At 43.3% G+C, this 12,078-nt stretch overlaps 2 long non-coding RNA genes across 2 annotated transcripts in view; one reads left to right on the forward strand and one right to left on the reverse strand.

Annotated features, from left to right (window-relative positions):
- LOC310706075 overlaps positions 1–12,078 on the forward strand; it is a 524,112-nt gene that overhangs the window by 194,044 nt on the left and 317,990 nt on the right. The window lies entirely within an intron of this gene.
- LOC310706080 overlaps positions 5,846–12,078 on the reverse strand; it is a 216,255-nt gene continuing 210,022 nt past the window's right edge. The window contains exon 5 of the long non-coding RNA XR_014525648.1: positions 5,846–5,882. This is a non-coding gene — a long non-coding RNA (uncharacterized lncRNA). The remainder of the gene's footprint in view (positions 5,883–12,078) is intronic.

The following is a 12,078-nucleotide window of genomic DNA, read 5'->3' on the forward strand; positions in this document are numbered from 1 at the left end:
TGGGTACTATAGCTGAAGGGTGCTGAGAGTTGTTATAAGATATCAAACAGAGCAACATTCCCAGCTACAGTTCCCAAGCTGTTTTGGGGGAATGTCATGACTGTTAATGAAGCATAATAGGTTTTTAAATGTATAGAGTGAATGTGACCTGCATCCCAGAGTCTTATTATTGTATATCCCTTATTATATAACCCCTTTATTTCAGATGCAATAATTTCATGTGTTAGAATATAATTATGCTCTTATTAATATGCTCCATTTCTAAGCTATGGGGAATATGGAAGTTTCCATTTTAATCTCAATTTGCATTGCCTAACCTTTTGTTCATTTATGTTTTTTGAAAGAGTTTAGTATATAAGTTCTGTAGTAAGCTAATACAATATGCATGGAAAATGAATTTGTTCATTCAAGTAGAATTTTCTGCTGAGATGAGCCCTTTATTTTTCAGTGAGTTAACTTTCCATTAAAATAAAGCATCTGAAAGCCACCCAATTACTCTATGAGACCAACACCAAACATTATTTGTGGGCTTAATACTTCTTCTTTTTAAAAAAGCAAGAAATGCCCCCATCCCCAATAACTCATAACACAACCACATTGATGAGTCTAATTTATGCTACATACCTGACAACAATCCTCAATATTTGTCCTGGATCTCTAAAAATGAGGCATCGTACATTTTGTTCCAACTGGCTAAAGTGTTTTGTGGCAATACACATTTACTATAAACCAGTGTGAAATATACTCGGAGTCGAGTGTGGATTTCATGCTCTTTATTCAGTTCATAGTAGTGAAGAATGAAAGTTCCCCCCAAAATATCTGCTTTATATACATTATTTACACAATGGGCCGCACGTGATTGGCTAATTACGGGATTCTCCTGTAGGCCAATCAGCCTGCGGATTCACTTTCACCTGGAGCTGGATTGGGTGGCTCCTGCGGACCAATCATACTGCTGCATTCTGAATCCTATTGTTCTAGGACCAATCATACTGCTGCATTTTGATCCTATTCAACTCAATACGTAACACCGTGGTTTATATAAACTGTGTGCATCAGATCCTTAAGTATACCAAATAGCCTTTCTGGAGGTTTCATCATTGAGACTATTGATAATTGAGGGCAACCTTCCCCAAAAGTCATATCCCCAGGGAAGGGTCCCGACTACCACAGGGTAAATCATTTGGGGGCAGTCCTGAGGACTGGCTAGTGCCCTAACAGAATGGAGGGGTTGAAGCAGATGTTATTCAGGACAGTATCATTTTTTTCTGCATATAAAGCAAACCCCTGGGGATCTAATTTTGATCAGCCACCCCTTCCCCTAATGCCTTTTCCCCTCAGTCCAAGTCACTAGGGGACCATCTGTCCTACCGAAGAGAAGACAGCCCTTTCCTTCGAAAGGCTGCCAGAAGACAAGAAGTCCTCTGTTGGAAAGGCACCCTTTGTTGGAAAGCCTGTCTGGTCCATGTCTGGTTTAAAGAAAATGAGCCATAAGAAGGGAGAGCCACAGGGGTCTTGAAGTTTCTGGGTGGCACCTGGGTTGACAACAGATAGGCAGAAGAGGCACACAAATCACCTGGTCACAGCCCTCCCCAGTATGGAACAATGTATTCTATTTCTGAATCAGCATATGCCAAAAATTATTCAGAACTGGGTCCCCTTTTTTGGGTCAATGCTTTTCCTCTTCTTTGGCAAAGCATGAGTCACCACTCAGCTTGTCACTCTCTCTTCACCATCACTTTCCAAAGCTGTTAGTAACTCCATTCTGGAACATATATATCTGCACCATCTTTTCTGAGCTCAGTAAAAAGGAGCTTCCAATACCTCCTATCCCATCCAATACCTTCCACCCCTTTTTGGGATGTCCCACTCAAATCGGGACGGTTGAGGGGTATGTCCTTTGTAAATGTCTTTCTTCCATACATCTACACCTTGCAGTGATAACACTTGTTTCCTGTGGGTCCCGGCCCTCCAGTGAGAAGGAACCACTGACTCTTAAGGGAGCCGTTGATTCCATCTCCAGAAAGAAAGCCCTACAATGTGGTTGCAGGGGAGAAGAAGGGTGTTTTCAGCGTGGAGGTGGAACTGCCAGTCACTCCACTCCTCCTCCCTGTCCCCAAAGTTTAATTGGGTGACCCTTGGGTGAAATTCAAATTTCAGTCATTTCAGTCTTGGATGAGGAGTGCCTGCAGCCTGCAGACGCCACAGACATGACCTTCTTGGTGAAGCTTGAGGAGACAATAAAGAACCACCCTCACTTCATCACACACAAGGAAGTTTTCAATGTTTGATGTTTTATTGTGTTTTTAATATTCCACTGGGAGCCAGATAATCCTTATAACCCAGCCAGATGGACAGGGTATTATTATTATTATTATTATTATTGATTTTCCCTCCAGCTCTGGAGCTATACAAGGATTCTGCTTCTGCTCCAGCCTCAGGAATTGGGACTGCTCTTGTTTACAACCGCAGGCATCAACTTATATGAAGATCCATAAAGCAGAGATAGGCACAGTTAATCGCCCCCGTTAAGAAAAGGAAGGCATTGAAAAGCTAGGCTTAAATTTCCTTTAGTTCTAACTTTTTTAAGCAAAATGTTTTTTTAAAAAATGAAGCTAAGAAAGGATTTGTTTGCTCCCCCTCACCCCACTCAAACATATTCATGCAATCCTCCGGTATACACCCTTCGCGATGGGTTTGTGCAGAGCAACAGAGCCCTTATTCATGAATGCGCAAATGTGCCTGAATTGCACAACCCCCAAGGTGAATCAAAGCAAATAGCACAGAGAAAGACAGAGCAGCCCAGATGGTCCATCAACAGTTAATTAAGTGGCAAAGCCTGAGCCAGGCCTCATGCTGCCAGCCCTGTTGCCTGCAGAGCCTGCTACAGAGTCCGATTTAGACTGCTGGATGAAATCCTTGTACAGATTGGCATCAGCATCCTGTGACATTCATTTGAAATGTGGCCAAGCAAACAAGAGAACAAAAGCAGGAGAGGGGAGGGCTTGCTAATGATGGGGTATGGAACTCTTTTTTTCCCCACTTCAGCACTGCTGGCATTGACGTGAGCCCAGGCCAGGCCACGGCCGATCCAGTATTTATGATTATTGATCAATTGGTCCACATGCTGAATTATCCAAGAGCCTGGAAGCAAAACCAAATCAAGAGATGATATGGGATGACAGTGTACTTACCAGATTCCGGCCCCAGAGCCTCATGGGGTGTGTAGAGTTCCTTCTGATCTGCCTCTGTGTGAGTGGTATTTTAGACAAGGCAGGTATCAATCTCCACAAACGAAGCCTTTTTCTGGAAGGAATCTCTAGGTAATTTTTCTTGCCTGGACTTGTATTCAGAAGGCTCGCACTTCCAATGTTATATTTCTTCCACGTTCAATGTTATTTTTTGTTATGATGGCTGTATTTTCAGGTTTTGAAAGATGGTAAGCTGCCCAGCAGGAAGATAAGAACGAAAGAGCTAAGCCTGCATACAGAAATGCCATACCTTCCGACATTTCTCCGATGAAAATAGGGACATTCTATTCTACATCAGGAAGCTTCTTGTGCATTTGATCTCACTGCACACATAGGCACTATATAGGCATATACATCTTTCACCTTGAGGCAGTTACACCCTCTCTCTGTTTCTCTCCCTCTGCAGGCTCTGTGTCCATTTGTGTGTGGATCTTGAGTCAGGCATTGGGCAATTGGGATAGATAGAGATTCTGCTGTTTTACTGCCTGCCACAGCACCTAGCAGTCTCCCAGTGTGAGCTGACAAAGCTGGTCTCAGAGGCAGTGTTGAGGACTCCCGGACTGCTGATTTTGGAGGACTTCAGCATCCATGCTGAGGCAACTAGCTCTGGGGTGGCTCAGGATTCCATGGCTGCCATGATGACCACGGGCCTTTCCCAACATGTCACCAGCCCAGCACATGTGGCAGGCAACACTCTGGACCTTGTTTTCTCAACTGGGCAGGAAAAGGGTGCTCTGAAAGTGGGGGATATTGACGCCAATCCCTTGTCATGGTCAGATCACTTCCTCTTGAAAGTCTGGCTTTCAGCAGCTTTTCCCCTCTGCAGGAGACCAACTGGATGGTCCACCCTCAGAAGCTAATGGATCCAGTGGCTCTGGGGGATTTTCCGGCTGATATGACTGGTGCTACTGTTGAAGCCCTGGCTGCCCTCTGGAATAACTGAATGGCTTGGGTTGTTGACACGATCACTTCTGAGTACCATTCCTGCTTCATGGAGCCTGTTTGACTCCCTGGTATACGCCAGACCTTAGGGCAAAGAAACAAGCCGGGAGGACTCAGATGTGAGTGGAGGAACACTCCATTCGGATGCAATCGAGCTCTGCTGAGGGCTCATCATTGAGCCTACCTAGGGGCAGTGAAGGCAGCAAAGAAGGCTTATTTTGCTGCCTCCATTGCAGAGCTTTTCCAGGTATTTTGGGGCCTTTTGCAGTCTGGCCCAAAGGAGGTGACACATACATATTTGTGTGTGTGTGACAAAGCTTCGAGCAGCTTTGCGTGTGAACAAAGCACATTAGAAATCCATGGTGAGTTTGTAAGCATGGTTCACTCTACTTGCATGAGGTATGAGCCTTTGATAGACTGTCCTCCATGAATTTGCCCAAGGTTGCAGTTACCTGGGTGTACATCCCAGTGAACTCAATGGGGCTTACTTCTGAGTAGAGGAGCATAGGCTGGCACTGTAACTAACCTAAGTTAGAGGGCACCACCACTTCTTATAGAACATTATGTGTGTGTTCTATGAACAAGTACTTTCTTTTATCAGTTGTGAATGTACCAGTCTTTTTTTTAAAAAAAAAAAAGTTATCAATTGCTACACTGCATAAGAATAAATGCAGTATGAGAATTGGCCCATAAAACGAATTAGGAATGCCTCCTTTGACAATTTGCTTCACAGAGAAAAGGAGCTATCATGAATCTTTCAGAGGATAAAAAAGAAACTCTTTTAACTTGTTTAAATATTAATGCCATGAGCAGAGGCTAAATAACAGTGTCATGTACTGGTTTTCAACTAGCACGTTATCAGAATTAAACAAAAAAAGGAGGTATGATAATATTTACTTAAGTTATGCATTTTCGGGATTATTTTTGTTCCGAAGTGTATAATAGCAGTAGAGAAACTGTTTATCCGTCTTAGAGATATGCTCAGTTATGAAGCCAGTGAGAATTAATAATAATAATAATAATTTTAAAATAGCCTTTAATACTTGACCTCGACAGCATTCACACCAATGGGCTCAAGAGTCCTTATTTGGCTGAAGAGTCTCAACAACAAAATGGAGAAGGGAATGGGCATTTTCTCATTCAGAGAAGGGTGAAATTGTACAGAAGGAGAATTCTGGTGCTCCATTCAGATGTAATTGTCCTGACTGTGGACACACTCACTACTGCTCCACCCAACCACCTGCCATGTATTGGAGGACAGAGGTCTTTAGCAGGGAGTTTGCTTTACGCATGTAAGCTTCCAACTCAGTTAGCATCCTGCATGATCATGGTTCTAAACTGTGAAAAGCATCTCTTCCAGGAGTCTAGTGGGCTCCCCTTTGCAGACTTTCCAGCCCATGGAAGGCACAGGCTGGTCCATGGGGATGTAATGGGGTTGTAAAGGGGTGACATGGTTGCCTATCTTCTCCCATGTTTTAATTATGCAGTGCTTTGAATGCCTGCACACAACTTGGGACTTACCAGAGCCAAGGCCATCTTCCTTTGAAGAGACTGGGGAGCAGTGGTGTGTAGTCAGTGGACTAGGGCTAGTCCCATAAATGCTCCTGGTAAATTCGAGTACAGTGGTACCTCTGGTTACAAACTTAATTCATTCTGGAGGTCCGTTCTTAACCTGAAACCGTTCTCAACCTGAGGTACCACTTTAGCTAATGGGGCCTCCCGCTGTCGCCGCACGATTTCTGTTCTCATCCTGAGGTAAAGTTCTTAACCTGAGGTACTACTTCCAGGTTCGTGGAGTCTGTAACCCAAGTTGTTTGTAACCCGAGGTACCACTGTATTAAAGTATGGTGCCTCCTTCCCAAAGCCTGGAAAGCTTCTGCACGGCTTAGGGAGGGAGGCACGATGCTCCAACTGGGTCCAAGAGCCCACCCTCCACTCTCCCAAAACTGGGCAGGCTTTGGGAAGGAGGCAGCAGGACTCCAGCATCCTGTCAGAGGCCTAGCAAGCTGTCAGAGGCAAGCTGGAACCTCTGGCCCTGTTTCCCTGCATACCACTGCTGGGGAGTAGGCTGAGGGATGTTACTAGTCCCTGCTGAGACCCTCTTGTCTGCTTTCTGCTCTCTGTCTTACTCACTGTGCCTCCCCTCCTCCCCCACCACCTATCTCCAGGGGCTTTGTGCTTCAAAGTCCCACAGCATCCAGCATCTCCTAGAACAGGGGTCAGCAAACTTTTTCAGTATGGAGCCGATCCACTGTCCCTCAGACTGTGGGGGGGGGCAGACTATATATTTTTTTTTGGGGGGGATGAACAAATTCCTATGCCCCACAAATAACCCAGAGATGCATTTTAAATAAAAGCACACATTCTACTCATGTAAAAACACCAGGCAAGCCCCACAAATAACCCAGAAATGCATTTTAAATAAAAGCACACATTCTACTCATGTAAAAGCATGCTGATTCCTGGACTGTCCGTGGGCCAGATTTAGAAGGCAACTGGGCTGGATCCGGCCCCCGGACCTTAGTTTGCCTACCCATATCCTAGAAGGAAGCTAAATTCGTTAAGTCAGGATTCACAGAGATAGCCACCACTATCAAAGCATTCTTCTGTAATATTCACTGGCCCTGAGATATGGTGACACTGGCAGTTTAGAAAAAAGAACCTGGGCAGAGCTGACCTTGACTGAACTAGCTATTGTATTTCCTTTCCCAATGCCTTTGTATCCATCACTGATGGGGAAATGTCTTCCAGTGCCTTTGTACCTGTCATAGCTGGGCATACTTTGAACAAATGTCTCAGATACATTGATTATTATTATTTTCTTTTTAAAGGCAGGCAGTAATAGAAACACAGTAGTCAATAGTCCCTTTCTTTTCAAGGGAGAACCTCGGTTCACCTGGAATTTTGGAGACATTGCCTAAAAGGCAATGTTTTGTGACTGGCGTTGGGGGAACGGGAGGGTTATCAACCTGGACTTGGACGAGAAAGCAAGAGCTGTTTGCTGTGCTTACAATGAAAAAGCTAACAGTGACAAGCCAGGAGGCTGTACTGGCACCAGATACAGCCAGCTTCCATCTGCAAGCAGTGCAGCCAACTCAGCAGTTTGTTGCCAACAGAAGGAATCTAGTGAGGAATAGACACCCACCTACCTTAAAGCCCCTTGTATGTTCTTTCTCACTTCTTCTCTGAGTCCTTACTGAATATGAACAAATGGACAGCCAGAAACACTGATGGGAATCACAGATGGACCCACCATATGTATTTATCTGGTACAAGGCCAGTTTTCTTCCCAATGTCCACAGAGGATGTTAAAATGTGTGTGTTTTAAAGTAGTTTCTTCCCAATTAAGGCACTGAGTAATCTGGCTTTCTATGCAGGTGAGATTCAAGAACTGCGCACAGTCTTCCTCTGCAAGTTTTCTCAGAAGGAAACAACATTGAATTCAGTGGGACTCGACTTCTGGGGGGGAAAGCATAGTTCAGCTGATCTATGCAGTACAGGAAATGTAGGGTTCTTAATGGATTCAAAAAATTTGGAGCAGGTGTGCTTTGCTAGACCTCTAGTGGTTGGCGACTTGTAGTGATCTAGCCCTGCTGGATCAGGCTGAAGACTCATCTTCTTCAGCATCCTGCTCTCACAGGTGGCTGAACCAGATGACTATGGGAAGCCTGCAAGCAAGCCCTGAGGTTGGGTCCATCTGTTAGAATTCCTGCTCCATGATTGCAGTCATGGGATTTGTGTCTTTCACATGATGGTATATGTTTTGACTCCACAGAGTGGGAAGTGGCGGAGACAGGATGTTTGTGTTACTGTGTTCCATGAAGTGGGACTATTGTCCTTTGTTTCTTTTTCTCTTTGCTGTCTGATGCTAGAGAGAGAGGGAGCCATGTTGCAGTGCTCCGTGTGTGTTTATATGTAAATAAAGTAGATTAGCCCAAATGCTGAGTTGCTGAGGTCTGTTACGCAAGCTGCGAAGACTCTGCGGATCCCTAAGTGCGCCGGTGTCAGTTGGCATATGTTCGGGCTGAAGAAAGCTTTTGAAGCTCCCAAACGATCGACCAGGAGGGAGAGAACATGCCAGTCGAGCATGTGTCTCTGCCAGGGTCCTACTCGAGTGTAGGCTGAACTCCCGACAGCATCGTCACTCTCCCCAGTTGCGATTCCCAGCAACTGGTGGATGAGCCACTCTTAGTTGCATTATGAATTAGTCATAATGTGATATATAACCATCACACAATCAAATCAGTAGGAGTGTTTTCTGTATAACCACTCCTTAAACAAATCAGAATGGATGTTCAGTGAAGATAGCTCACCCACACTCCTTTTCTGTTGCATTTCTAAGGTGTGGATTTTCCCTGTCTGGGTTTTCCAGGTCTGCATTCAAGCAGATAGGAAATGAAGCGATCTGATAATGCCACAACATTTGCAGGCACTAATGGTACTGAAATCTGGATCACATATTGCCACCACAGTACCATCTTGAACAGAGATCATCATGACCCAACAGAGGATGTCTGGGTAGTCCCTCAGATTCTACAGAGAAAAGTCAATAGTGTGTTTGAACTATATATATATATATAAAATAACACAGGGGGAATTATGTTGAAGGCTAAACAAAGGGAAGATGAGGCGAAAGTATAAATCAGAAAGGAGGGAGCAACGGGTGAATGGAAATAATTAAATTTTCTGGGGAAATGCTATTGAAACAATCAAATTCCAACCCCTTAGTTTCCCCATACTTGTGGGCCTGTGAGATAGATCACTGAACAACCAAATAGAAGATTCTGTATAATGGTGGCATTGCTTTTGAGGGAAATTCCGTTTTTTGTGGTTGTATTATGCCAATTCTGACACATTTGGGGCAGGGGGAATTGCACACAGAAAATAACTTTGAGGACCTCACTCTTTCTTTCCATAGACCTGCATGATACAGTCAACTTTTCTGCTGACAAAGCACACAAAAGTCTGTGGCAAATTATAGCACTTCACACTTTACATCCCATGAGGTAAAATTTGAAACATCATCTCACACCTCCCCCATATACCTATAAAAAGCCTCCTTGATTTGGAAGCCAATATGTTTATTTTTTAAATGCTTGTGTGAGGCAGCCTTTGGTTCAGCAAAACAGAAGGAAAATACATTTCAGGCATTGAAGGAGCACATAAACTACCTGTTCATTCTGAAAATCACCTGACAGGGTGGCATTATGCTTATATTTAAGGCTTATGCTTTTATCTTCCTGTTTACAATCAATGTATAATTCAAATCCAATTGCTTTTCTTCCATCAAAGGAAATTAACCAGTCGGAAAGAGCATCTGACTCAGTAATATCAGGGGCGCCTGGAGCCAATTGAGACTGATAGGAGGGAAGGTAGGGAGACAAACAGTAGGTGGAGCCAATGACAGACAGACCCAACTAAGTTTAGTTTTGACTCTATCGCCCCCATTTCCAGTTCTTGATGGGAGCACATTCTGTATGTTTTGCTTGATGGTGCTTCCCTCTGAATGGAGCTATCTGCTGCTGATGCCAATAATTTTTGTTTTCATTTTGAAGAGTAAACAGCAGGGATGAAAAGGATCAAGTCGGTGCATACAAATCAGCTCTCAGTCAGGCAAGGAACTCAGGTCTGGCATCTCAGGGTTTCTTTCTTCAACTACTAGTGCACATCTACAGGTTGATATAATCCGGAGAGGTCATTCTGGCATCAAAGGCACTTTCTACTTAAACAACAATCAGCAACCCTAAATCTCAGATGGGCTGCTTTAATTTCCAGATAGCACAGGAGGAAAATAAAATTGGGACTTTGCCAGCAGAGGAGAGATCTGTATAATAGCAAAGTACAAACTATCTTGCTTAAAGGAGAATGCTATGCCTTTGGAATATAGGATTTTCCCTTTTAACGGAAACATGCACTGATGTGAAATGGTTTCTTTTCCAATTACTGTGGGGATTATTTGGAAATAGCTTCTTTTGTGCCATCTTTTTTGTGATTGATAGCATACATCTTACTTAGTTGTCAAGAACAGAATAACAGAGTATACTTGGCTCCTCTGCAGACAATTTATATAGACTCTGCTCTATTGTATACAAGGTTTGTGCTTTGCCCTTTTCCCATTCAGAATGCATTGAGGAGAGCTGGACAATGGAGCCTTCCTTCTGCTCCTTCACACCTCTCACCATGTAAATAGCTCTGAAATTAGTGATTCAAAGGAGCAGAAACAAGTTTTCTATTATGGCACACATGCATATAACAAACCTGGGTGGATTCTTCAGTCCAGTTCTTTAATTCCACTCCTGCAATGCTGTTTCACAATCATCTGGGATGGGAATTTGACTGGTCGTTCCACAAAGCATGTAAAATAGTGTTGTTTTTCTCCATTAAAATCCACTGTGCAAAACAACATGGCAAAAGGGGTGGGTGGGTGGGCCCTGATAAGGACTGGAAGTGGAAAGGTTTCAGCTGTTGGGAGGTCCAGTGAGTGCCACCATGCAACCAAGCTGTTTGCTCCAAAAGAAGAAGCAGCATGTGTGATGCTTGCTTATATAGACTTCAAAAAGAATCGAAAGCAGCAACAGAGGGTTTTTAATGCTTTAGAAGCATAAATTTTCAGAAAGAAAATGTGAGTATCTGCCAAACCATCCCCAGCAGGCACTGAGTAGGTGTGACCTACAGCAGTTCCAACTTGGCTGTTTAGTTGGTTCTGTTACTTTAGCCCTTTTTTAAGGGTCATGTCAACATGTATCTTTATGTGTTGGAGGGACTGAGACACAAATGTGATGATCGCTGTATTCTATAATGACAGAGAAACTGAAACTTGGTGTGTAGACTTTAGCTGGTTTAACGGTGTCAAAATCAGTGCAGCGCCAAAAATACCTCCCTTTTAAATAAATGAAAAGCCCCCATCGACTAACAAAACTGTATTTGAAAATTATTAAAGAGGAAAGAAAACTCTTGTTGGTGCAATGCAGGGTTTTCATCAGGCAGCTGAGGGGTGTCATTCGTTCAGATCGGCACTCTCCAGCCTTCCTGGGTGCCCATGCTTCAAACCGAAGGCCAGGAAAAGATATGAGGAGGAAATTCATCCCATGGGGCCTTTTTAAGATCAGGAAATGTGGGCGGACAGGGAGGCAGGAGAGCACTGGATAATTGTTTACTTGGAAGGAAAACACACACACAAACCTCACCGTCAACCACATCTCACCAAAAAGGTAAATTCAAAACACCACACCTACCAAAATTCTGAAGAAATTCTAAAGTGTCCAGAGAATGAGGCAGAAAAAGAAAGTCTATTTTTCCAAAGAAACCTTCAAGAAATTAGAGGTCAGATTTTGGCACGGCACTAGTGATAATAGTATATGATGATATTGCATAGATTTAGTAGGCTGTTCTTCCAAGCTGACACAGATAGAATTGTGTCATTAAGGTGGCTAATGATGGCAAAGTTGAAAGGCCACTAGGCTGGGCATATAATCCATCGTACTTGTGTCAGAAAACCAGCCCATGTCTTTCCATTACACTTTGACAAAACTAATTTTTCTCATTTGATGATTAAGGATTAGAATATATGATCTATTCGAATTCCTGTAATTCCTGAGGATGTTTTAGCTACATTAGAAGAATACTTTAATCTACTTTCACTCTCGAAGACAATTAATTGATTTTGGATTATAGCTAAGACAAACAGGTTCAGAAAATTTGTGCCGCCATATGCTTACGGTTGCGGGATAATAACATTATTGGATAATTATAATTGTATTGCATTGCAAGACAATTATAATTGTGCAAAATTAGGATGAGGAAACAGATCCCCAAATTTTCTTGCATTTTTTCCCCCTGTCTCAAATGTTACTTGTATTGGGAAGAACATCTTCTGAAATATAGT

The sequence above is a fragment of the Podarcis liolepis genome (assembly GCF_965112155.1).
Source record: "Podarcis liolepis genome assembly, chromosome: 4".
NCBI classification, from domain to species: domain Eukaryota; kingdom Metazoa; phylum Chordata; class Lepidosauria; order Squamata; family Lacertidae; genus Podarcis; species Podarcis liolepis.